Raw genomic sequence first — 24146 nt, 5'->3', positions numbered from 1 at the left:
ACACAGGGCATGAGCGGGTGATGGGGTGCAACAGCAGGGAGGCACGGGGCATGCCCAGGGTGTGGGGGGCAATAGGAGAGAGACACGGAGCATGAGCGGGGGGTGGGGGGCAACAGCAGGGAGAAACGGGGCCTGACTGTGGGTGGGGGTAACAGGGGAGAGACAAGGGGCATGAGAGGGGGTTGGAGGATAACAGGATAGAGATACACAGGGCATAAGCGGGTGGGGGCAACATCGGGGAGACACGGGGCATGAGCGGGAGGTGGGGGGCAACAGGGGTGACACGAGGCATGAGCGGGGGTGGGGGGAGCATGGGAGACCCGAGGCATGAAAGGGGGGTGGGGGGAACAGGAGAGAGACATGGGGCATGAGCGGGGCAACAGCAGGGAGACTCTGGGCATGACCGGGGGTTGGGGGTAACAGGAGAGAGATACTGGGCATGAGCGGGGGTGGGGGGCAACAGCAGGGGGACATGGGGCATGACCGGGGGGTGGGGGGGAACAGGAAAGAGACATGGGGCATGAGATGGGTGTGGGGGGAAACAGGAGAGAGACACGGGGCATGAGCGTGGGGTAGGGGGCAAAAGCAGGAAGACACAGGGCATGAACGGGGGGTGGGGGGTAACAGGAGAGAGACACGGGGCATGAGAGGGGGGTGGGAGGCAACAGCAGGGAGACACAGGGCATGACCGGGGTTGGGGGAAACAGGAGAGGGATACGGGGCATGAGAGGAGGGTGGGGGGTAACAGGAGAGAGACACAGGGATTGAGAGGGGTGTGGGGGCAATGGCAGGGAGACACAGGGCATGAGCGGGGGGTCGGTGCACATGAGGGAGACACGGGGCATGAGAGGGGGGTGGGGCGTAACAGGAGAGAGACACGGGGCATGAGCGGGTGATGGGGTGCAACAGCAGGGAGGCACGGGGCATGCCCAGGGTGTGGGGGGCAATAGGAGAGAGACACGGAGCATGAGCGGGGGGTGGGGGGCAACAGCAGGGAGAAACAGGGCCTGACTGTGGGTGGGGGTAACAGGGGAGAGACACGGGGCATGAGAGGGGGTTGGAGGATAACAGGATAGAGATACACAGGGCATGAACGGGTGGGGGCAACATCGGGGAGACACGGGGCATGAGCGGGAGGTGGGGGGCAACAGGGGAGACACGAGGCATGAGCGGGGGTGGGGGGAGCATGGGAGACCCGAGGCATGAAAGGGGGGTGGGGGGAACAGGAGAGAGACATGGGGCATGAGCGGGGCAACAGCAGGGAGACTCTGGGCATGACCGGGGGTTGGGGGTAACAGGAGAGAGACACTGGGCATGAGCGGGGGTGGGGGGCAATAGCAGGGGGACATGGGGCATGACCGGGGGGTGGGGGGCAACAGGAAAGAGACATGGGGCATGAGAGGGGGGTGGGGGGTAACAGGAGAGAGACACGGGGCATGAGGGTGGGGTGGGGGCAACAGCAGGGAGACACAGGGCATGACCGGAGGGGTGGGGCGTAACAGGAGAGAGACACGGGGCATGAGCGGGGATGGGAGGCAACAGCAGGGAGATACGGGGCATGACTGGGGGGTGGGGGGTTACAGGAGAGGGAAACGGGGCATGAGAGGGGGATGGGGGTAACAGGAGAGAGACACAGGGATTGAGAGGGGGGTGGAGGGGCAACAGCAGGGAGACACGGGGCATGAGCGGGGTGTCGGGGAACACGAGGGAGAAACGGGGCATGAGAGTGGGGTGGGGGTAACAGGAGAGAGACATGGGGCATGAGCGGGGGGTGGGTGGCAAGAGCAGGGAGACACGGGGCATGAGTGGGGGGTGGGGGTAAGAGCAGGGAGACACGGGGCATGAGCGGGGCTTGGGGGGTAACAGGGGAGAGACACGGACATGAGCGGGGTGTGGGGGGCAACAGCAGGGAGACACGGGGCATGACCGGGGGTGGGGGACAACAGGGGAGAGACACGGGGCATGAGAGGGTGGTGGGGGTAACAGGAGAGAGACATGGGGCAAGAGAGGGGGTGGGGGTCGCAGGAGAGAGATACGGGGCATGAGCAGGGGGTGGGGGCAACAGCATGGAGATACTATGCATGAGCGGAGGGTGGGGGGCAACAGCAGGGAGACACGAGGCATGAGAGGGGCTGGGGGTTAACAGGAGAGAGACACGGCGCATGAGCGGGTGTTGGGGGGTAACAGGAGAGAGACACGGGGCATGAGCAGGGGGTGGGTGCAACAGCAGGGAGACACGGGGCATGAGCTGGGGGTGGGGGGCAACAGCAGGGAGACACGGGGCATGACCGGGGGTGGGGGGAACAGGAGAGAGACACGGGGCATGAGCGGGGGGGTGGGGGGCAACAGCAGGGAGACACGGGGCATGACCAGGATGGTGGGGGGCAACAAGAGAGAGACACAGGGCATGAGCAGGGGGTGGGGGACAACAGCAGGGAGAAATGGGGCATGAGCAGGGGGTGGGGGGCAACAGCAGGGAGACACGGGGCATGACCAGGGGGGTGGGGGACAACAAGAGAGAGACACAGGGCATGACCGGGGGGTGTGGGGCAACAGGAGGGAGACACAGGGCATGAGAGGGGGGTGGGGGGTAACAGGAGAGAGACACAGGGCATGAGCGGGGGGTGGGGGGCAACAGCAGGGAGACATGGGGCATGAGCGGGGGATGGGGGGCAACAGCAGGGAGAAACGGGGCATGAGCGGGGGGTGTGGGCAAGAGCAGGGAGACACAGGGCATGAGCGGGGGTGGGGGCAACAGCAGGGAGACACGGGGCATGACCGGGGGGTGGGGGAAATAGGAGAGAGACACGGAGCATGAGCGGGGGATGGGGGCAACAGCAGGGAGACACAGGGCATGAGTGGGGGGTGGGAGGCAACAGCAGGGAGACACAGGGCATGACAGGGGGTTGGGGGAAACAGGAGAGGGATACGGGGCATGAGAGGAGGGTGGGGGGTAACAGGAGAGAGACACAGGGATTGAGAGGGGTGTGGGGGCAATGGCAGGGAGACACAGGGCATGAGCGGGGGGTCGGTGCACACGAGGGAGACACGGGGCATGAGAGGGGGGTGGGGCGTAACAGGAGAGAGACACGGGGCATGAGCGGGTGATGGGGTGCAACAGCAGGGAGGCACGGGGCATGCCCAGGGTGTGGGGGGCAATAGGAGAGAGACACGGAGCATGAGCGGGGGGTGGGGGGCAACAGCAGGGAGAAACGGGGCCTGACTGTGGGTGGGGGTAACAGGGGAGAGACACGGGGCATGAGAGGGGGTTGGAGGATAACAGGATAGAGATACACAGGGCATGAGCGGGTGGGGGCAACATCGGGGAGACACGGGGCATGAGCGGGAGGTGGGGGGCAACAGGGGAGACACGAGGCATGAGCGGGGGTGGGGGGAGCATGGGAGACCTGAGGCATGAAAGGGGGGTGGGGGGAACAGGAGAGAGACATGGGGCATGAGCGGGGCAACAGCAGGGAGACTCTGGGCATGACCGGGGGTTGGGGGTAACAGGAGAGAGACACTGGGCATGAGCGGGGGTGGGGGGCAACAGCAGGGGGACATGGGGCATGACCGGGGGGTGGGGGGCAACAGGAAAGAGACATGGGGCATGAGAGGGGGGTGGGGGGTAACAGGAGAGAGACACGGGGCATGAGGGTGGGGTGGGGGCAACAGCAGGGAGACACAGGGCATGACCGGAGGGGTGGGGCGTAACAGGAGAGAGACACGGGGCATGAGCGGGGATGGGAGGCAACAGCAGGGAGATACGGGGCATGACTGGGGGGTGGGGGGTTACAGGAGAGGGAAACGGGGCATGAGAGGGGGATGGGGGTAACAGGAGAGAGACACAGGGATTGAGAGGGGGTGGAGGGGCAAAAGCAGGGAGACACGGGGCATGAGCGGGGTGTCGGGGAACACGAGGGAGAAACGGGGCATGAGAGTGGGGTGGGGGTAACAGGAGAGAGACATGGGGCATGAGCGGGGAGTGGGTGGCAAGAGCAGGGAGACACGGGGCATGAGTGGGGGGTGGGGGCAAGAGCAGGGAGACACGGGGCATGAGCGGGGCTTGGGGGGTAACAGGGGAGAGACACAGACATGAGCGGGGGGGGCAACAGCAGGGAGACACGGGGCATGACCGGGGGTGGGGGACAACAGGGGAGAGACACGGGGCATGAGAGGGTGGTGGGGGTAACAGGAGAGAGACATGGGGCAAGAGAGGGGGTGGGGGTCGCAGGAGAGAGATACGGGGCATAAGCGGGGGGTGGGGGCCACAGCATGGAGATACTATGCATGAGCGGAGGGTGGGGGGCAACAGCAGGGAGACACGAGGCATGAGAGGGGCTGGGGGTTAACAGGAGAGAGACACGGCGCATGAGCGGGTGTTGGGGGGTAACAGGAGAGAGACACGGGGCATGAGCAGGGGGTGGGTGCAACAGCAGGGAGACACGGGGCATGAGCTGGGGGCTGGGGGCAACAGCAGGGAGACACGGGGCATGACCGGGGGTGGGGGGAACAGGAGAGAGACACGGGGCATGAGCGGGGGGGTGGGGGGCAACAGCAGGGAGCCACTGGGCATGACCAGGGGGGTGAGGGGCAACAAGAGAGAGACACAGGGCATGAGCAGGGGGTGGGGGGCAACAGCAGGGAGAAATGGGGCATGAGCGGGGGGTGGGGGGCAACAGCAGGGAGACACGGGGCATGACCAGGGGGGTGGGGGACAACAAGAGAGAGACACAGGGCATGACCGGGGGGTGTGGGGCAACAGGAGGGAGACACAGGGCATGAGAGGGGGGTGGGGGGTAACAGGAGAGAGACACAGGGCATGAGCGGGGGGTGGGGGGCAACAGCAGGGAGACATGGGGCATGAGCGGGGGATGGGGGGCAACAGCAGGGAGAAACGGGGCATGAGCGGGGGGTGTGGGCAAGAGCAGGGAGACACAGGGCATGAGCGGGGGTGGGGGCAACAGCAGGGAGACACGGGGCATGACCGGGGGGTGGGGGCAATAGGAGAGAGACACGGAGCATGAGCGGGGGATGGGGGCAACAGCAGGGAGACACAGGGCATGAGTGGGGGGTGGGGGGGCAACAGCAGGGAGAAACGGGGCATGACCATGGGTGGGGGTAACAGGAGGGAGACACGGGGCATGAGAGGGACTTGGGGGGTAACAGGAGAGAGACACAGGGCATGAGCGGTGGATGGGGGCAACAACGGGGAGACACGGGGCATGAGCTGGAGGTGGGGGGAACAGGGGAGACAAGAGGCATGAGCTGGGGTGGGCGGGAACAGGGGAGACCCGAGGCATGAGCGGGGGGTGGGGGAACAGGAGAGAGACATGGGGCATGAGCGGGGCAACAGCCGGGAGACCCGGGGCATGACCGGGGGTGGGAGGTAACAGGAGAGAGACACTGGGCATGAGCGGGGGTGGGGGGCAACACAGGGAGACACGGGGCATGACCGGGGGGTGGGGGGCAACAGGAAAGAGACATGGGGCATGAGAGGGGGGTGGGGGTAGCAGGAGAGAGACACGGGCATGAACGTGGGGTGGGGGCAACAGCAAGGAGACACAGTACATGACCGGAGGGGTGGGGGGTAACAGGAGAGAGACACGGGGCATGAGCAGGGATGGGAGGCAACAGCAGGGAGACATGGGGCATGACCGGAGGGGTGGGGGGTAACAGGAGAGGGACACGGGGCATGAGAGGGGGGTGGGGGGTAACATGAGAGAGACACAGGGATTGAGAGGGGGTGGGGCAACAGCAGGGATACACGGGGCATGAGCGGGGGTGTCGGGGAACACGAGGGAGACACGGGCATGAGAGGGGGGTGGGGGGTAACAGGAGAGAGACATGGGGCATGAGTGGGGGTGGGGGGCAACAGCAGGGAGACACGGGGCATGAGCGGGGGGTGGGGGCAAGAGCAGGGAGACACGGGGCATGAGCGGGGCTTGGGGGGTAACAGGGGAGAGACACGGGCATGAGCGGGTGGTGGGGGGCAACAGCAGGGAGACACGGGGCATGACCAGGAGGGTGGGGTGCAACAGGGGAGAGACACAGGGCATGAGAGGGGGGTGGGGGGTAACAGGAGAGAGACATGGGGCAAGAGAGGGGGTGGTGTAACAGGAGAGAGACACGGGGCATGAGAGGGGGGGTGTGGGGTAACAGGAGAGAGACATGGGGCATGAGCGGGGGGTGGGAGCAACAGCAGGGAGACACGGGGCATGAGCGGAGGGTGGGGGGCAACAGCAGGGAGACACGGAGCATGAGAGGGGTGTGGGGCATAACAGGAGAGAGACACGGGGCATAGGCTGGGGGTGGGGGCAACAGGAGAGAGACACGGGGCATGAGCGAGGTTGGGGGGTAACAGCAGAGAGACACAGGGCATGAGCAGGGGATGGGGGCAACAGAAGAGAGACACAGGGCATGAGCGGGGGGTGGGGGGTAACAGGAGAGAGACACGGGGCATGAGCGGGGGTTGGGGTATAACAGGAGAGAGACACGGGGCATGAGTGGGGTTTGGGGGAAACAGGAGGGAGACACGGGGCATGAGCAGGGGGTGGGGGCAACAGTAGGGAGACACAGGCATGAGCAGGGTGTGGGGGCAACAGCAGGGAGACACGGGGCATGAGCGGGGGGTGGGGGGCAACAGCAGGGAGACACGTTGCATGACCGGGGTGGGGGGAACAGGAGACAGACACGGGGCATGAGCAGGGGTGGGGGGCAACAGCAGGGAGACACGGGGCATGACCGGGGGGGTGGGGGACAACAAGAGAGAGACACAGGGCATGAGCGGGGGGTGGGGGGCAACAGCAGGGAGACATGGGGCATGACCGGGGGTGGGGTGCAACAGCAGGGAAGCACAGGGCATGAGCGGGGGGCAAGAGCTGGGAGACACGGGGCAGGCATGAGCGAGGCGTGGGGGGCAACAGCAAGGAGACACGGGGCATGCCCAGGGTGTGGGGGGCAATAGGAGAGAGACACGGAGCATGAGCGGGGGGTGGGGGGCAACAGCAGGGAGAAACGGGGCATGACTGTGGGTGGGGGTAACAGGGGAGAGGCACGGGGCATGAGAGGGGGTTGGGGGGTAACAGGATAGAGAGACACAGGGCATGAGCGGGTGTGGGCAACATCGGGGAGACACGGGGCATGAGCGGGAGGTGGGGGGCAACAGGGGAGACACGAGGCATGAGCGGGGGTGGGGGGGAGCATGGGAGACCCGAGGCATGAGCGGGGGGTGGGGGGAACAGGAGAGAGACATGGGGCACGAGCGGGGCAACAGCAGGGAGACTCTGGGCATGACCGGGGGTTGGGGGTAACAGGAGAGAGACACTGGGCATGAGCGGGGGTGAGGGGCAACAGCAGGGGGACATGGGGCATGACCAGGGGGTGGGGGGCAACAGGAAAGAGACATGGGGCATGAGAGGGGGGTGGGGGGTAACAGGAGAGAGACACGGGGCATGAGGGTGGGGTGGGGGCAACAGCAGGGAGACACAGGGCATGACCGGAGGGGTGGGGGGTAACAGGAGAGAGACACGGGGCATGAGCGGGGATGGGAGGCAACAGCAGGGAGACACGGGGCATGACTTGGGGGTGGGGGGTTAAAGGAGAGGAAACGGGGCATGAGAGGGGGATGGGGTAACAGGAGAGAGACACAGGGATTGAGACGGGGGGGGGCAACAGCAGGGAGACACGGGACATGAGCGGGGTGTCGGGGAACACGAGGGAGAAACCAGGCATGAGAGTGGGGTGGGGGTAACAGGAGAGAGACATGGGGCATGAGCTGGGGGTGGGGGCAAGAGCAGGGAGGCACGGGGCATGAGCGGGGCTTGGGGGGTAACAGGGGAGAGACACGGACATGAGCAGGGGGTGGGGGGCAACAGCAGGGAGACACGGGGCATGACCGGGGGTGGGGGGCAACAGGGGAGAGACACGGGGCATGAGAGGGGGGTGGGGGTAACAGGAGAGAGACATGGGGCAAGAGAGGGGGTGGGGGTAACAGGAGAGAGATACGGAGCATGAGCGGGGGGTGGGGGCAACAGCAGGGAGATACTGGGCATGAGCGGAGGGTGGGGGGCAACAGCAGGGAGACACGAGGCATGAGAGGGGGCTGGGGGGTAACAGGAGAGAGACACGGCACATGAGCGGGTGTTGGGGGGTAACAGGAGAGAGACACGGGGCATGAGCAGGGGGTGGGGGCAACAGCAGGGAGACACGGGGCATGAGCTGGGGGTGGGTGGCAACAGCAGGGAGACACAGCGCATGACCGGGGGTGGGGGGAACAGGAGAGAGACACAGGGCATGAGCGGGGGGGTGGGGGGCAACAGCAGGGAGACACGGGGCATGACCAGGGGGGTGGGGGGCAACAAGAGAGAGACACAGGGCATGAGCGGGGGGTGGGGGGCAACAGCAGGGAGAAATGGGGCATGAGCGGGTGGTGGGGGGCAACAGCAGGGAGACACGGGGCATGACCAGGGGGGTGGGGGACAACAAGAGAGAGACACAGGGCATGACCGGGGGGTGTTTGGCAACAGGAGGGAGACACAGGGCATGAGAGGGGGGTGGGGGGTAACAGGAGAGAGACACAGGGCATGAGCGGGGGGTGGGGGGCAACAGCAGGGAGACACGGGGCATGAGCGGGGGATGGGGGGCAACAGCAGGGAGAAACGGGGCATGAGCAGGGGGTGTGGGCAAGAGCAGGGAGACACGGGGCATGAGCGGGGGTGGGGGCAACAGCAGGGAGACACGGGGCATGACCGGGGGGTGGGGGCAATAGGAGAGAGACACGGAGCATGAGCGGGGGATGGGGGGCAACAGCAGGGAGACACAGGGCATGAGTGGGGGGTGGGGCGGCAACAGCAGGGAGAAACGGGGCATGACCATGGGTGGGGGTAACAGGAGAGAGACACGGGGCATGAGCGGGGGTTGGGGGCAACAGGAGGGAGACACGGGGCATGAGAGGGGGTTGGGGGGTAACAGGAGAGAGACACAGGGCATGAGCGGTGGATGGGGGCAACAACGGGGAGACACGGGGCATGAGCAGGGGTGGGGGGGAACAGGGGAGACCCGAGGCATGAGCGGGGGGTGGGGGGAACAGGAGAGAGACATGGGGCATGAGCGGGGCAACAGCCGGGAGACCCGGGGCATGACCGGGGGTGGGAGGTAACAGGAGAGAGACACTGGGCATGAGCGGGGGTGTTGGGCAACACAGGGAGACACGGGGCATGACCGGGGGGTGGGGGGCAACAGGAAAGAGACATGGGGCATGAGAGGGGGGTGGGGGGTAACAGGAGAGAGACATGGGCATGAGCGTGGGGTGGGGGCAACAGCAAGGAGACACAGGACATGACCGGAGGGGTGGGGGGTAACAGGAGAGAGACACGGGGCATGAGCAGGGATGGGAGGCAACAGCAGGGAGACATGGGGCATGACCGGGGGGGTGGGGCGTAACAGGAGAGGGACACAGGGCATGAGAGGGGGGTGGGGGGTAACATGAGAGAGACACAGGGATTGAGAGGGGGTGGGGGGCAACAGCAGGGATACACGGGGCATGAGCGGGGGCGTCGGGGAACACGAGGGAGACACGGGCATGAGAGGGGGGTGGGGGGTAACAGGAGAGACACATGGGGCATGAGCGGGGGTGGAGGGGCAACAGCAGGGAGACACGGGGCATGAGCGGGGGGTGGGGGGCAAGAGCAGGGAGACACGGGGCATGAGCGGGGCTTGGGGGGTAACAGAGGAGAGACACGGGCATGAGCGGGGGGTGGGGGGAGACAGCAGGGAGACACGGGGCATGACCAGGGGGGTGGGGGGCAACAGGGGAGAGACACAGGGCATGAGAGGGGGGTGGGGGGTAACAGGAGAGAGACATGGGGCAAGAGAAGGGGTGGGGTAACAGGAGAGAGACACGGGGCATGAGAGGGGGGTGTGGGGTAACAGGAGAGAGACACGGGGCATGAGCGGGGGGTGGGGGGCAACAGCATGGAGACACGGGGCATGAGAGGGGTGTGGGGCATAACAGGAGAGAGACACGGGACATAGGCTGGAGGTGGGGTCAACAGGAGAGAGACACGGGGCATGAGCAGGGATGGGAGGCAACAGCAGGGAGACATGGGGCATGACCGGGGGGGTGGGGCGTAACAGGAGAGGGACACAGGGCATGAGAGGGGGGTGGGGGGTAACATGAGAGAGACACAGGGATTGAGAGGGGGTGGGGGGCAACAGCAGGGATACACGGGGCATGAGCGGGGGCGTCGGGGAACACGAGGGAGACACGGGCATGAGAGGGGGTGGGGGGTAACAGGAGAGACACATGGGGCATGAGCGGGGGTGGAGGGGCAACAGCAGGGAGACACGGGGCATGAGCGGGGGGTGGGGGGCAAGAGCAGGGAGACACGGGGTATGAGCGGGGCTTGGGGGGTAACAGGGGAGAGACACGGGCATGAGCGGGGGGTGGGGGGAGACAGCAGGGAGACACGGGGCATGACCAGGGGGGTGGGGGGCAACAGGGGAGAGACACAGGGCATGAGAGGGGGGTGGGGGGTAACAGGAGAGAGACATGGGGCAAGAGAAGGGGTGGGGTAACAGGAGAGAGACACGGGGCATGAGAGGGGGGTGTGGGGTAACAGGAGAGAGACACGGGGCATGAGCGGGGGGTGGGAGCAACAGCAGGGAGACACGGGGCATGAGCGGAGGGTGGGGGGCAACAGCATGGAGACACGGGGCATGAGAGGGGTGTGGGGCATAACAGGAGAGAGACACGGGACATAGGCTGGAGGTGGGGTCAACAGGAGAGAGACACAGGGCATGAGCGGGTGTGGGGGGTAACAGCAGAGAGACACAGGGCATGAGCAGGGGTGAGGGGCAACAGGAGAGAGACACAGGGCATGAGCGGGGGGTGGGGGGTAACAGGAGAGAGACACGGGGCATGAGCGGGGGTTGCGGTATAACAGGAGAGAGACACGGGGCATGAGCGGGGGTTGGGGGAAACAGGAGAGAGACACGGGACATGAGCAGGGGGTGGGGGCAACAGTAGAGAGACACAGGCATGAGCAGGGTGTGGGGGCAACAGCAGGGAGACACGGGGCATGAGCAGGGGGTGGGGGGCAACAGCAGGGAGACACGTTGCATGACGGGGTGGGGGGAACAGGAGACAGACACGGGGCATGAGCAGGGGTGGGGGGCAACAGCAGGGAGACACGGGGCATGACCGGAGGGGTGGGGGACAACAAGAGAGAGACACAGGGCATGAGCGGGGGGTGGGGGGCAACAGCAGGGAGACATGGGGCATGACGTGGGGGTGTGGGGCAACAGGAGAGAGACACAGGGAATGATAGGGGGGTGGGGGGTAACAGGAGAGAGACATGGGGCATGAGCGAAGGGTGGGGGGCAACAGCAGGGAGACACGGGGCATGGCCAGGGGGTGGGGGGTAACAGGAGAGAGACACGGGGCATGAGCGGTGGTTGGGGGGCAACAGCAGGGAGACACAGGGAATGACTGGGGGTGGGGGGGCAACAGGAGAGAGACATAGGGCATGAGCGGGGGTTGGGGTGCAACAGCAGGGAGACACGGGGCATGACCGGGGGGTGTGGGGCAACAGGAGAGAGACACGAGGCATGAGAGGGGTTGGGGGGTAACAGGAGAGAGACACAGGGCATAAGCGGGGGGGCAACAGCAGGGAGACACGGGGCATGAGCGGGGGTGGGGGGCAACAGCAGGGAGAAATGGGGCATGAGCGGGGGGTGGGGAAAGAGCAGGGAGAGACGGGGCATGAGCGGGGGGTGGGGGCAACAGCAGGGAGACATGGGGCATGACCGGGGGGTGGGGGAAATAGGAGTGAGACACGGAGCATGAGCGGGGGTTGGGAGGCAACAGCAGGGAGACACAGGGCATGAGCGGGGGTTGGTGGGGCAACAGCAGGGAGAAACGGGGCATGACCGTGTGTGGGGGTAACAGGAGAGAGACACGGGGCATGAGCGGGGGGTGGGGGGCAACAGGAGGGAGACACGGGGCATGAGAGGGGGTTGGGGGGTAACAGGAGAGAGACACAGGGCATGAGCGGGGGGTGGGGCAACAGCAGGGAGACACGGGGCATGAGCGGGAGGTGGGGGGAACAGGGGAGACACGAGGCATGAGCAGGGGTGGGGGGGAACAGGGGAGACCCGAGGCATGAGCGGGGGGTGGGGGCAACAGCAGGGAGACACAGGGCATGACCGGAGGGGTGGGGGTACAGGAGAGAGACACGGGGCATGAGCGGGACAACGGCCGGGAGACCCGGGGCATGACCGGGGGTGGGGGGTAACAGGAGAGAGACACTGGGCATGAGCGGGGGTGGGGTGCAACAGCAGGGAGACACGGGGCATGACCGGGGGGTGGGGGGCAACAGGAAAGAGACATGGGGCATGAGAGGGGGGTGGGGGGTAACAGGAGGGAGAAACGGGGCATGAGCATGGGGTGGGGGCAACAGCAGGGAGACACAGGGCATGACCGGAGGGGTGGGGGGTAACAGGAGAGAGACAAGGGGCATGAGCAGGGATGGGAGGCAACAGCAGGGAGACACGGGGCATGACCGGGTGGGTGGGGGGTTAACAGGAGAGGGACCCGGGGCATGAGAGGGGGGTGGGGGGTAACGGAGAGAGACACAGGGATTGAGAGGGGGGTGGGGGGCAACAGCAGGGAGACACGGGGCATGAGTGGGGGCATCGGGGAACACGAAGAAGACACATGGCATGAGAGGTGCTATGGGGTAACAGGAGAGAGACATGGGGCATGAGCGGTGGGTAAGGGGGCAACAGCAGGGAGACACAGGGCATGAGCGGGGATGGGGGGCAAGAGCAGGGAGACACGGGGCATGAGTGGGGCTTGGGGGGTAACAGGGGAGAGACACGGGCATGAGCGGGGGGTGGGGGGCAACAGAAGGGAGACATGGGGCATGACCGGGGGGTGGGGGGCAACAGGGGAGAGACACGGGGCATGAGAGGGGGGTGGGGGGTAACAGGAGAGAGACATGGGGCAAGAGAGGGGGTGGGGGTAACAGGAGAGAGACACGGGGCATGAGAGTGGGGTGTGGGGTAACAGGAGAGAGACACGGGGCATGAGCGGGGCGTGGGGGGCAACAGCAGGGAGACACGGGGCATGAGCGGAGGGTGGGGGGCAACAGCAGGGAGACACGGGGCATGAGAGGGGTGTGGGGCGTAACAGGAGAGAGACACGGGGCATAGGCTGGGGGTGGGGGCAACAGGAGAGAGACACGGGGCATGAGCAGGGGTGGGGGGTAACAGGAGAGAGACACAGGGCATGAGCAGGGGGTGGGGGCAACAGGAGAGAGACACAGGGCATGAGCAGGGGGTGGGTAGTAACAGGAGAGAGACACGGGGCATGAACGGGGGTTGGGGGTAACAGGAGAGAGACACGGGGCATGAGCGGGGGTTGGGGGTAACAGGAGAGAGACACGGGGCATGAGCAGGGGGTGGGGGCAATGGTAGAGAGACACGGGTCATGAGCAGGGTGTGGGGGCAACAGCAGGGAGACACGGGGCATGAGCGGGGGGTGGGGGGGCAACAGCAGGGAGACACAGGGCATGACCGGGGGGTGGGGGGAACAGGAGAGAGACACGGGGCATGAGCGGGGGTGGGGGGCAACAGCAGGGAGACACGGGGCATGACCGGGAGTGGTGGGGGACAACAAGAGAGAGACACAGGGCATGAGCGGGGGGTGGGGGGCGACAGCAGGGAGACACGGGGCATGACCGGGGGTGTGGGGCAACAGGAGAGAGACACGGGGCATGATAGGGGGGTGGGGGGTAACAGGAGAGAGACATGGGGCATGAGCGGAGGGTGGGGAGCAACAGCAGGGAGACACAGGGCATGACCAGGGGGTGGGGGGTAACAGGAGAGAGACATGGGGCATGAGCTGGGTTTGGGGGACAACAGCAGGGAGACACGGGGCATGAAAGGGGTGGGGGCAACAGCAGGGAGTCACAGGGCATGAGCGGGGGGTGGGGGGAACAGGAGGGAGACACATGGGCATGTGAGGGGTGTGGGGGGTAACAGGAGAGAGGCACGGTGCATGAGCGGGGGGTGGGAGGCAACAGCAGGGAGATACGGGCATGAGCGGGGGGTGGGGGGCAACAGCAGGGAGACACGGGGCATGACCGGGGGTGGGGGATAACAGGAGAGAGACACGGGGCATGAGCGGGGGGTGGGGGGGAACAGCAGGGAGGCAAGGGGCATGAACGGGGGGTGGAGGGTAACAGGAGAGAGACACGGGGTATGAGCGGGGGTTGGGGGGCAACAGCAGGGAGACACAGGGCATGACAGGGGGTGGGGGGCAACAGCAGGGAGACATGGGGCATGAGAGGGGGTGGGGGTAACAGGAGAGAGACACGGGGCATGAGAGTGGGGTGTGGGGTAACAGGAGAGAGACACGGGGCATGAGCGGGGGTGGGGGGTAACAGCAGGGAGACACGGGGCATGAGCGGAGGGTGGGGGGCAACAGCAGGGAGACACGGGGCATGAGAGGGGTGTGGGGCGTAACAGGAGAGAGACACGGGGCATAGGCTGGGGGTGGGAGCAACAGGAGAGAGACACGGGGCATGACCGGCGGTGGGGGGTAACAGGAGAGAGACACAGGGCATGAGCAGGGGGTGGGGGGCAACAGGAGAGAGACACAGGGCATGAGCGGGGGTGGGGAGTAACAGGAGAGAGACACGGGGCATGAGCGGGGGTTGGGGGGTAACAGGAGAGAGACACGGGACATGAGCGGGGGTTGGGGGTAACAGGAGAGAGACACGGGGCATGAGCAGGGGGTGGGGGCAACGGTAGAGAGACACAGGTCATGAGCAGGGAGTGGGGGCAACAGCAGGGAGACACGGGGCATGAGCGGGGGGCAACAGCAGGGAGACACGGGGCATGACAGGGGGGTGGGGGGAACAGGAGAGAGACACAGGGCATGAGCTGGGTTTGGGGGGCAACAGCAGGGAGACACGGGGCATGAAAGGGGTGGGGGCAACAGCAGGGAGACACAGGGCATGAGCGGGTGGTGGGGGGAACATGAGGGAGACACATGGGCATGAGAGGGGGGTGGGGGGTAACAGGAGAGAGGCACGGTGCATGAGCGGGGGGTGGGAGGCAACAGCAGGGAGATACGGGCATGGGTGGGGGGCAACAGCAGGGAGACACGGGGCATGACCGGGGGTGGGGGATAACAGGAGAGAGACACGGGGCATGAGCGGGGGGTGGGGGGGAACAGCAGGGAGGCAAGGGGCATGAACGGGGGGTGGAGGGTAACAGGAGAGAGACACGGGGCATGAGCGGGGGTTGGGGGGCAACAGCAGGGAGACACAGGGCATGACAGGGGGTGGGGGGCAACAGCAGGGAGACATGGGGCATGAGAGGGGGTGGGGGTAACAGGAGAGAGACACGGGGCATGAGAGTGGCGTGTGGGGTAACAGGAGAGAGACACGGGGCATGAGCGGGGGGTGGGGGGCAAAAGCAGGGAGACACGGGGCATGAGCGGAGGGTGGGGGGCAACAGCAGGGAGAACCAGGGCATGAGCAGGGGGTGGGGGGCAACAGGAGAGAGACACAGGGCATGAGCGGGGGGTGGGGAGTAACAGGAGAGCGACACAGGGCATGAGCGGGGGTTGGGGGGTAACAGGAGAGAGACACGGGGCATGAGCGGGGGTTGGGGGTAACAGGAGAGAGACACGGGGCATGAGCAGGGGGTGGGGGCAACGGTAGAGAGACACGGGTCATGAGCAGGGTGTGGGGGCAACAGCAGGGAGACACGGGGCATGAGGTGGGGTGGGGGGCAACAGCAGGGAGACACGGGGCATGACCGCGGGGTGGGGGGAACAGGAGAGAGACACGGGGCATGAGCGGGGGTGGGGGGCAACAGCAGGGAGACACGGGGCATGACCGGGGGGGGCGGGGGACAACAAGAGAGAGACACAGGGCATGAGCGGGGGTGGGGGGCGACAGCAGGGAGACACGGGGCATGACCGGGGGTGTGGGGCAACAGGAGAGAGACACGGGGCATGATAGGGGTGTGGGGGGTAACAGGAGAGAGACATGGGGCATGAGCGGAGGGTGGGGAGCAACAGCAGGGAGACACAGGGCATGACCAGGGGGTGGGGGGTAACAGGAGAGAGACACGGGGCATGAGCTGGGTTTGGGGGGCAACAGCAGGGAGACACGGGGCATGAAAGGGGTGGGGGCAACAGCAGGGAGACACAGGGCATGAGCGGGGGGTGGGGGAAACAGGAGGGAGACACATGGGCATGAGAGGGGGTGGGGGGTAACAGGAGAGAGGCACGGTGCATGAGCGGGGGGTGGGAGGCAACAGCAGGGAGATACGGGCATGAACGGGGGGTGGGGGGCAACAGCAGGGAGACACGGGGCATGACCGGGGGTGGGGTATAACAGGAGAGAGACACGTGGCATGAGCGGGGGGTGGGGGGGAACAGCAGGGAGGCAAGGGGCATGAACGGGGGGTGGTGGGTAACAGGAGAGAGACACGGGGCATGAGCGGGGGTTGGGGGCAACAGCAGGGAGACACAGGGCATGACAGGGGGTGGGGGGCAACAGCAGGGAGACACAGGGCATTAGAGAGGGGTGGGGGGTAACAGGAGAGAGGCACGGTGCATGAGCGGGGGTGGGGGGCAACAGCAAGGAGGCAAGGGGCATGACCATGGGTGGGGGTAACAGTGGAGAGACATGGGGCATGAGAGGGGGTTGGGGGGTTAACAGAATAGAGAGACACGGGGCATGAGATGGGGTTGGGGGGTAACAGGATAGAGAGACACAGGGCATGAGCGGGGGGTGGGGGCAACATCGGGGAGACACGGGGCATGAGCGGGAGGTGGGGGGCAACAGGGGAGACACAAGGCATGAGCGGGGGTGGGGGGGAGCATGGGAGACCCGAGGCATGAGCAGGGGGTGGGGGGAACAGGAGAGAGACACAGGGCATGAGTGGGGCAACAGCAGGGAGACTCAGGGCATGACCGGGGGTGGGGGGTAACAGGAGAGAGACACTGGGCATGAGCGGGGGTGGGGGGCAACAGCAGGGAGATATGGGGCATGACCGGGGGTGGGGGGCAACAGGAAAGAGACATGGGGCATGAGAGGGGGGTGGGGGGTAACAGGAGAGAGACACAGGGCATGAGCGTGGGGTGGGGCAACAGCAGGGAGACACAGGGCATAACCAGAGGGGTGGGGGGGTAACAGGAGAGAGACACGGGGCATGACCGGGGGGGTGGGGGATAACAGGAGAGGGACACGGGGCATGAGAGGGGGATGGGGGTAACAGGAGAGAGACACGGGGAATGAGAGGGGGGTGGGGGGCAACAGCAGGGAGACACAGGACATGAGCGGGGTGTCGGGGAACACGAGGGAGACACGGGGCATGAGAGGGGGTAACAGGAGAGAGACATGGGGCATGAGCGGGGGGGAGGGGGGCAAGAGCAGGGAGACACGTGCATGATCGGGGGGTGGGGCGCAACAGCAGGGAGACACGTGGCATGACCGGGGGTGGGGGGCAACAGGGGAGAGACACGGGGCATGAGAGGGGGTGGGGGTAACAGGAGAGAGACATGGGGCAAGAGAGGGGGTGGGGGTAACAGGAGAAAGACACGGGGCATGAGAGGGGGTGTGGGTTAACAGGAGAGAGACACGGGGCATGAGCGGGGGGTGGGGGGCAACAGCAGGGAGACACGAGGCATGAGAGGGGGCTGGGGCGTAACAGGAGAGAGACACGGGGCATAGGCTGGGGGTGGGGGCAACAGGAGAGAGACACGGGGCATGACCGGCGGTGGGGGGTAACAGGAGAGAGACACAGGGCATGAGCAGGGGGTGGGGGGCAACAGGAGAGAGGCACAGGGCATGAGCGGGGGTTGGGGGGTAACAGGAGAGAGACACGGGACATGAGCGGGGGTTGGGGGGTAACAGGAGAGAGACACGGGGCATGAGCGGGGGTTGGGGGGTAACAGGAGAGAGACATGGGGCATGAGCAGGGGTGGGAGCAACAGCAGGGAGACACGGGGCATGAGCGGGGGTGGGGGGCAACAGCAGGGAGACACAGGGCATGACCGGGGGGTGGGGGGAACAGGAGAGAGACACAGGGAGTGAGTGGGGGTGGGGGGCAACAGTAGGGAGACACGGGGCATGAACAGGGGGGTGGGGGACAACAAGAGAGAGACACAGGGCATGAGCTGGGGGTGGGGGGCAACAGCAGGTAGACACGGGGCATGACCAGGGGGGTGGGGGACAACAAGAGAGAGACACAGGGCATGACCGGGGGGTGTGGGGCAACAGGAGGGAGACACGGGGCATGAGAGGGGCGTGGGGGTAACAGGAGAGAGACACAGGACATGAGCGGGGGGTGGGGGCAACAGCAGGGAGACACGGGGCATGAGCGGGGGGTGGGGGCAACGGCAGGGAGAAACGGGGCATGAGCAGGGGGTGGGGGCAAGAGCTGGGAGACACGGGGCATGAGCGGGGGTGGGGCAACAGCAGGGAGACACGGGGCATGACCGGGGGGTGGGGGGCAATAGGAGAGAGACACGGAGCATGAGCGGGGGGTGGGGGGCAACAGCAGGGAGACACAGGGCATGAGCGGTGGGTGGGGGGGCAACAGCAGGGAGAAACGGGGCATGACCGTGGGTGGGGGTAACAGGAGAGAGACACGGGTAATGAGCAGGGGGTGGGGGCAACAGGAGGGAGACACGGGGCATGAGAGGGGTTTGGGGGGTAACAGGAGAGAGCACAGGGCATGAGCGGGGGCAACAGCGGGGAGAAACGGGGCATGAGCAGGGGTAGGGGGGAACAGGGGAGACCCGAGGCATGAGCGGGGGGTGGGGGGAACAGGAGAGAGACATGGGGCATGAGCGGGGCAACAGCCGGGAGACCCGGGGCATGAGCGGAAGTGGGGGGTAACAGGAGAGAGACACTGGGCATGAGCGGGGGTGGGGGGCAACACAGGGAGACACGGGGCATGACCGGGGGTGGGGGGCAACAGGAGAGAGACATGGGGCATGAGCAGGGGGTGGGAGCAACAGCAGGGAGACACGGGGCATGAGCGGTGGGTGGGGGCAACAGCAGGGAGACACGGGGCATGACCGGGGGGTGGGGGGAACAGGAGAGAGACACAGGGAGTGAGCGGGGGTGGGGGGCAACAGTAGGGAGACACGGGGCATGACCAGGGGGGTGGGGGACAACAAGAGAGAGACACAGGGCATGAGCGGGGGGTGGGGGCAACGGCAGGGAGAAACGGGGCATGAGCAGGGGGTGGGGGCAAGAGCTGGGAGACACGGGGCATGAGCGGGGGTGGGGCAACAGCAGGGAGACACGGGGCATGACCGGGGGGTGGGGGGCAATAGGAGAGAGACACGGAGCATGAGCGGGGGGTGGGGGGCAACAGCAGGGAGACACAGGGCATGAGCGGTGGGTGGGGGGGCAACAGCAGGGAGAAACGGGGCATGACCGTGGGTGGGGGTAACAGGAGAGAGACACGGGTCATGAGCAGGGGGTGGGGGGCAACAGCAGGGAGACACAGGGCATGAGCGGTGGGTGGGGGGCAACAGCAGGGAGAAACGGGGCATGACCGTGGGTGGGGGTAACAGGAGAGAGACACGGGTCATGAGCGGGGGGTGGGGGGCAACAGGAGGGAGACACGGGGCATGAGAGGGGGTTGGGGGTAACAGGAGAGAGACACAGGGCATGAGCCGGGGCGGGGGCAACAGCGGGGAGACACAGGGCATGAGCAGGGGTGGGGGGGAACAGGGGGGACCCGAGGCATGAGCGGGGGGTGGGGGGAACAGGAGAGAGACATGGGGCATGAGCAGGGCAACAGCCGGGAGACCCGGGGCATGACCGGGGGTGGGAGGTAACAGGAGAGAGACACTGGGCATGAGCGGGGGTGGGGGGCAACACAGGGAGACACAGGGCATGACCGGGGGGTGGGGGGCAACAGGAAAGAGACATGGGGCATGAGAGGGTGGTGGGGGGTAACAGGAGAGAGACACAGGGCATGAGCGTGGGGTGGGGGCAACAGCAGGGAGACACAGGGCATGACCGGAGGGGTGGGGGGTAACAGGAGAGAGACACGGGGCATGAGCTGGGATGGGAGGCAACAGGAGGGAGACACGGGGCATGACCGGGGGGGTGGGGCGTAACAGGAGAGGGACACAGGGCATGAGAGGGGGGTGGGGGGTAACATGAGAGAGACACAGGGATTGAGAGGGGGTGGGGGGCAACAGCAGGGATACACGGGGCATGAGCGGGGGCATCGGGGAACACGAGGGAGACACGGGCATGAGAGGGGGGTGGGGGGTAACAGGAGAGAGACATGGGCATGAGCGTGGGGTGGGGGCAACAGCAAGGAGACACAGGACATGACCGGAGGGGTGGGGGGTAACAGGAGAGAGACACGGGGCATGAGCAGGGATGGGAGGCAACAGCAGGGAGACATGGGGCATGACCGGGGGGGTGGGGCGTAACAGGAGAGGGACACAGGGCATGAGAGGGGGGTGGGGGGTAACATGAGAGAGACACAGGGATTGAGAGGGGGTGGGGGGCAACAGCAGGGATACACGGGGCATGAGCGGGGGCGTCGGGGAACACGAGGGAGACACGGGCATGAGAGGGGGTGGGGGGTAACAGGAGAGACACATGGGGCATGAGCGGGGGTGGAGGGGCAACAGCAGGGAGACACGGGGCATGAGCGGGGGGTGGGGGGCAAGAGCAGGGAGACAGGGGTATGAGCGGGGCTTGGGGGGTAACAGGGGAGAGACATGGGCATGAGCGGGGGGTGGGGGGAGACAGCAGGGAGACACGGGGCATGACCAGGGGGGTGGGGGGCAACAGGGGAGAGACACAGGGCATGAGAGGGGGGTGGGGGGTAACAGGAGAGAGACATGGGGCAAGAGAAGGGGTGGGGTAACAGGAGAGAGACACGGGGCATGAGAGGGGGGTGTGGGGTAACAGGAGAGAGACACGGGGCATGAGCGGGGGGTGGGAGCAACAGCAGGGAGACACGGGGCATGAGCGGAGGGTGGGGGGCAACAGCATGGAGACACGGGGCATGAGAGGGGTGTGGGGCATAACAGGAGAGAGACACGGGACATAGGCTGGAGGTGGGGTCAACAGGAGAGAGACACAGGGCATGAGCGGGTGTGGGGGGTAACAGCAGAGAGACACAGGGCATGAGCAGGGGTGAGGGGCAACAGGAGAGAGACACAGGGCATGAGCGGGGGGTGGGGGGTAACAGGAGAGAGACACGGGGCATGAGCGGGGGTTGCGGTATAACAGGAGAGAGACACGGGGCATGAGCGGGGGTTGGGGGCAACAGTAGAGAGACACGGGACATGAGCAGGGGGTGGGGGCAACAGTAGAGAGACACAGGCATGAGCAGGGTGTGGGGGCAACAGCAGGGAGACACGGGGCATGAGCAGGGGGTGGGGGGCAACAGCAGGGAGACACGTTGCATGACGGGGTGGGGGGAACAGGAGACAGACACGGGGCATGAGCAGGGGTGGGGGGCAACAGCAGGGAGACACGGGGCATGACCGGAGGGGTGGGGGACAACAAGAGAGAGACACAGGGCATGAGCGGGGGGTGGGGGCAACAGCAGGGAGACATGGGGCATGACGTGGGGGTGTGGGGCAACAGGAGAGAGACACAGGGAATGATAGGGGGGTGGGGGGTAACAGGAGAGAGACATGGGGCATGAGCGAAGGGTGGGGGGCAACAGCAGGGAGACACGGGGCATGGCCAGGGGGTGGGGGGTAACAGGAGAGAGACACGGGGCATGAGCGGTGGTTGGGGGGCAACAGCAGGGAGACACAGGGAATGACTGGGGGTGGGGGGGCAACAGGAGAGAGACATAGGGCATGAGCGGGGGTTGGGGTGCAACAGCAGGGAGACACGGGGCATGACCGGGGGGTGTGGGGCAACAGGAGAGAGACACGAGGCATGAGAGGGGTTGGGGGGTAACAGGAGAGAGACACAGGGCATAAGCGGGGGGGCAACAGCAGGGAGACACGGGGCATGAGCGGGGGTGGGGGGCAACAGCAGGGAGAAATGGGGCATGAGCGGGGGGTGGGGCAAGAGCAGGGAGACACGGGGCATGAGCGGGGGGTGGGGGCAACAGCAGGGAGACATGGGGCATGACCGGGGGGTGGGGGAAATAGGAGTGAGACACGGAGCATGAGCGGGGGTTGGGAGGCAACAGCAGGGAGACACAGGGCATGAGCGGGGGTTGGTGGGGCAACAGCAGGGAGAAACGGGGCATGACCGTGTGTGGGGGTAACAGGAGAGAGACACGGGGCATGAGCGGGGGGTGGGGGGCAACAGGAGGGAGACACGGGGCATGAGAGGGGGTTGGGGGGTAACAGGAGAGAGACACAGGGCATGAGCGGGGGGTGGGGCAACAGCAGGGAGACACGGGGCATGAGCGGGAGGTGGGGGGAACAGGGGAGACACGAGGCATGAGCAGGGGTGGGGGGGAACAGGGGAGACCCGAGGCATGAGCGGGGGGTGGGGGCAACAGCAGGGAGACACAGGGCATGACCGGAGGGGTGGGGGTACAGGAGAGAGACACGGGGCATGAGCGGGACAACGGCCGGGAGACCCGGGGCATGACCGGGGGTGGGGGGTAACAGGAGAGAGACACTGGGCATGAGCGGGGGTGGGGTGCAACAGCAGGGAGACACGGGGCATGACCGGGGGGTGGGGGGCAACAGGAAAGGGACATGGGGCATGAGAGGGGGGTGGGGGGTAACAGGAGGGAGAAACGGGGCATGAGCGTGGGGTGGGGCAACAGCAGGGAGACACAGGGCATGAACGGAGGGGTGGGGGGTAACAGGAGAGAGACAAGGGGCATGAGCAGGGATGGGAGGCAACAGCAGGGAGACACGGGGCATGACCGGGTGGGTGGGGGGTTAACAGGAGAGGGACCCAGGGCATGAGAGGGGGGTGGGGGGTAACGGAGAGAGACACAGGGATTGAGAGGGGGGTGGGGGGCAACAGCAGGGAGACACGGGGCATGAGTGGGGGAATCGGGGAACACGAGGGAGACACATGGCATGAGAGGTGCTATGGGGTAACAGGAGAGAGACATGGGGCATGAGCGGTGGGTAAGGGGGCAACAGCAGGGAGACACAGGGCATGAGCGGGGATGGGGGGCAAGAGCAGGGAGACACGGGGCATGAGTGGGGCTTGGGGGGTAACAGGGGAGAGACACGGGCATGAGCGGGGGGTGGGGGGCAACAGAAGGGAGACACGGGGCATGACCGGGGGGTGGGGGGCAACAGGGGAGAGACACGGGGCATGAGAGGGGGGTGGGGGGTAACAGGAGAGAGACATGGGGCAAGAGAGGGGGTGGGGGTAACAGGAGAGAGACACGGGGCATGAGAGTGGGGTGTGGGGTAACAGGAGAGAGACACGGGGCATGAGCGGGGTGTGGGGGACAACAGCAGGGAGACACGGGGCATGAGCGGAGGGTGGGGGGCAACAGCAGGGAGACACGGGGCATGAGAGGGGTGTGGGGCGTAACAGGAGAGAGACACGGGGCATAGGCTGGGGGTGGGGGCAACAGGAGAGAGACACGGGGCATGAGCAGGGGTGGGGGGTAACAGGAGAGAGACACAGGGCATGAGCAGGGGGTGGGGGCAACAGGAGAGAGACACAGGGCATGAGCAGGGGGTGGGGAGTAACAGGAGAGAGACACGGGGCATGAGCAGGGGTTGGGGGTAACAGGAGAGAGACACGGGGCATGAGCGGGGGTTGGGGGTAACAGGAGAGAGACACGGGGCATGAGCAGGGGGTGGGGGCAATGGTAGAGAGACACGGGTCATGAGCAGGGTGTGGGGGCAACAGCAGGGAGACACGGGGCATGAGCGGGGGGTGGGGGGGCAACAGCAGGGAGACACGGGGCATGACCGGGGGGTGGGGGGAACAGGAGAGAGACACGGGGCATGAGCGGGGGTGGGGGGCAACAGCAGGGAGACACGGGGCATGACCGGGAGTGGTGGGGGACAACAAGAGAGAGACACAGGGCATGAGCGGGGGGTGGGGGGCGACAGCAGGGAGACACGGGGCATGACCGGGGGTGTGGGGCAACAGGAGAGAGACACGGGGCATGATAGGGGGGTGGGGGGT

The sequence above is a fragment of the Ambystoma mexicanum genome, chromosome 9 (assembly GCF_040938575.1).
Source record: "Ambystoma mexicanum isolate Mex_15411 chromosome 9, UKY_AmexF1_1, whole genome shotgun sequence".
Taxonomy (NCBI): domain Eukaryota; kingdom Metazoa; phylum Chordata; class Amphibia; order Caudata; family Ambystomatidae; genus Ambystoma; species Ambystoma mexicanum.
Note: the sequence above shows the minus strand (reverse complement) of the source record.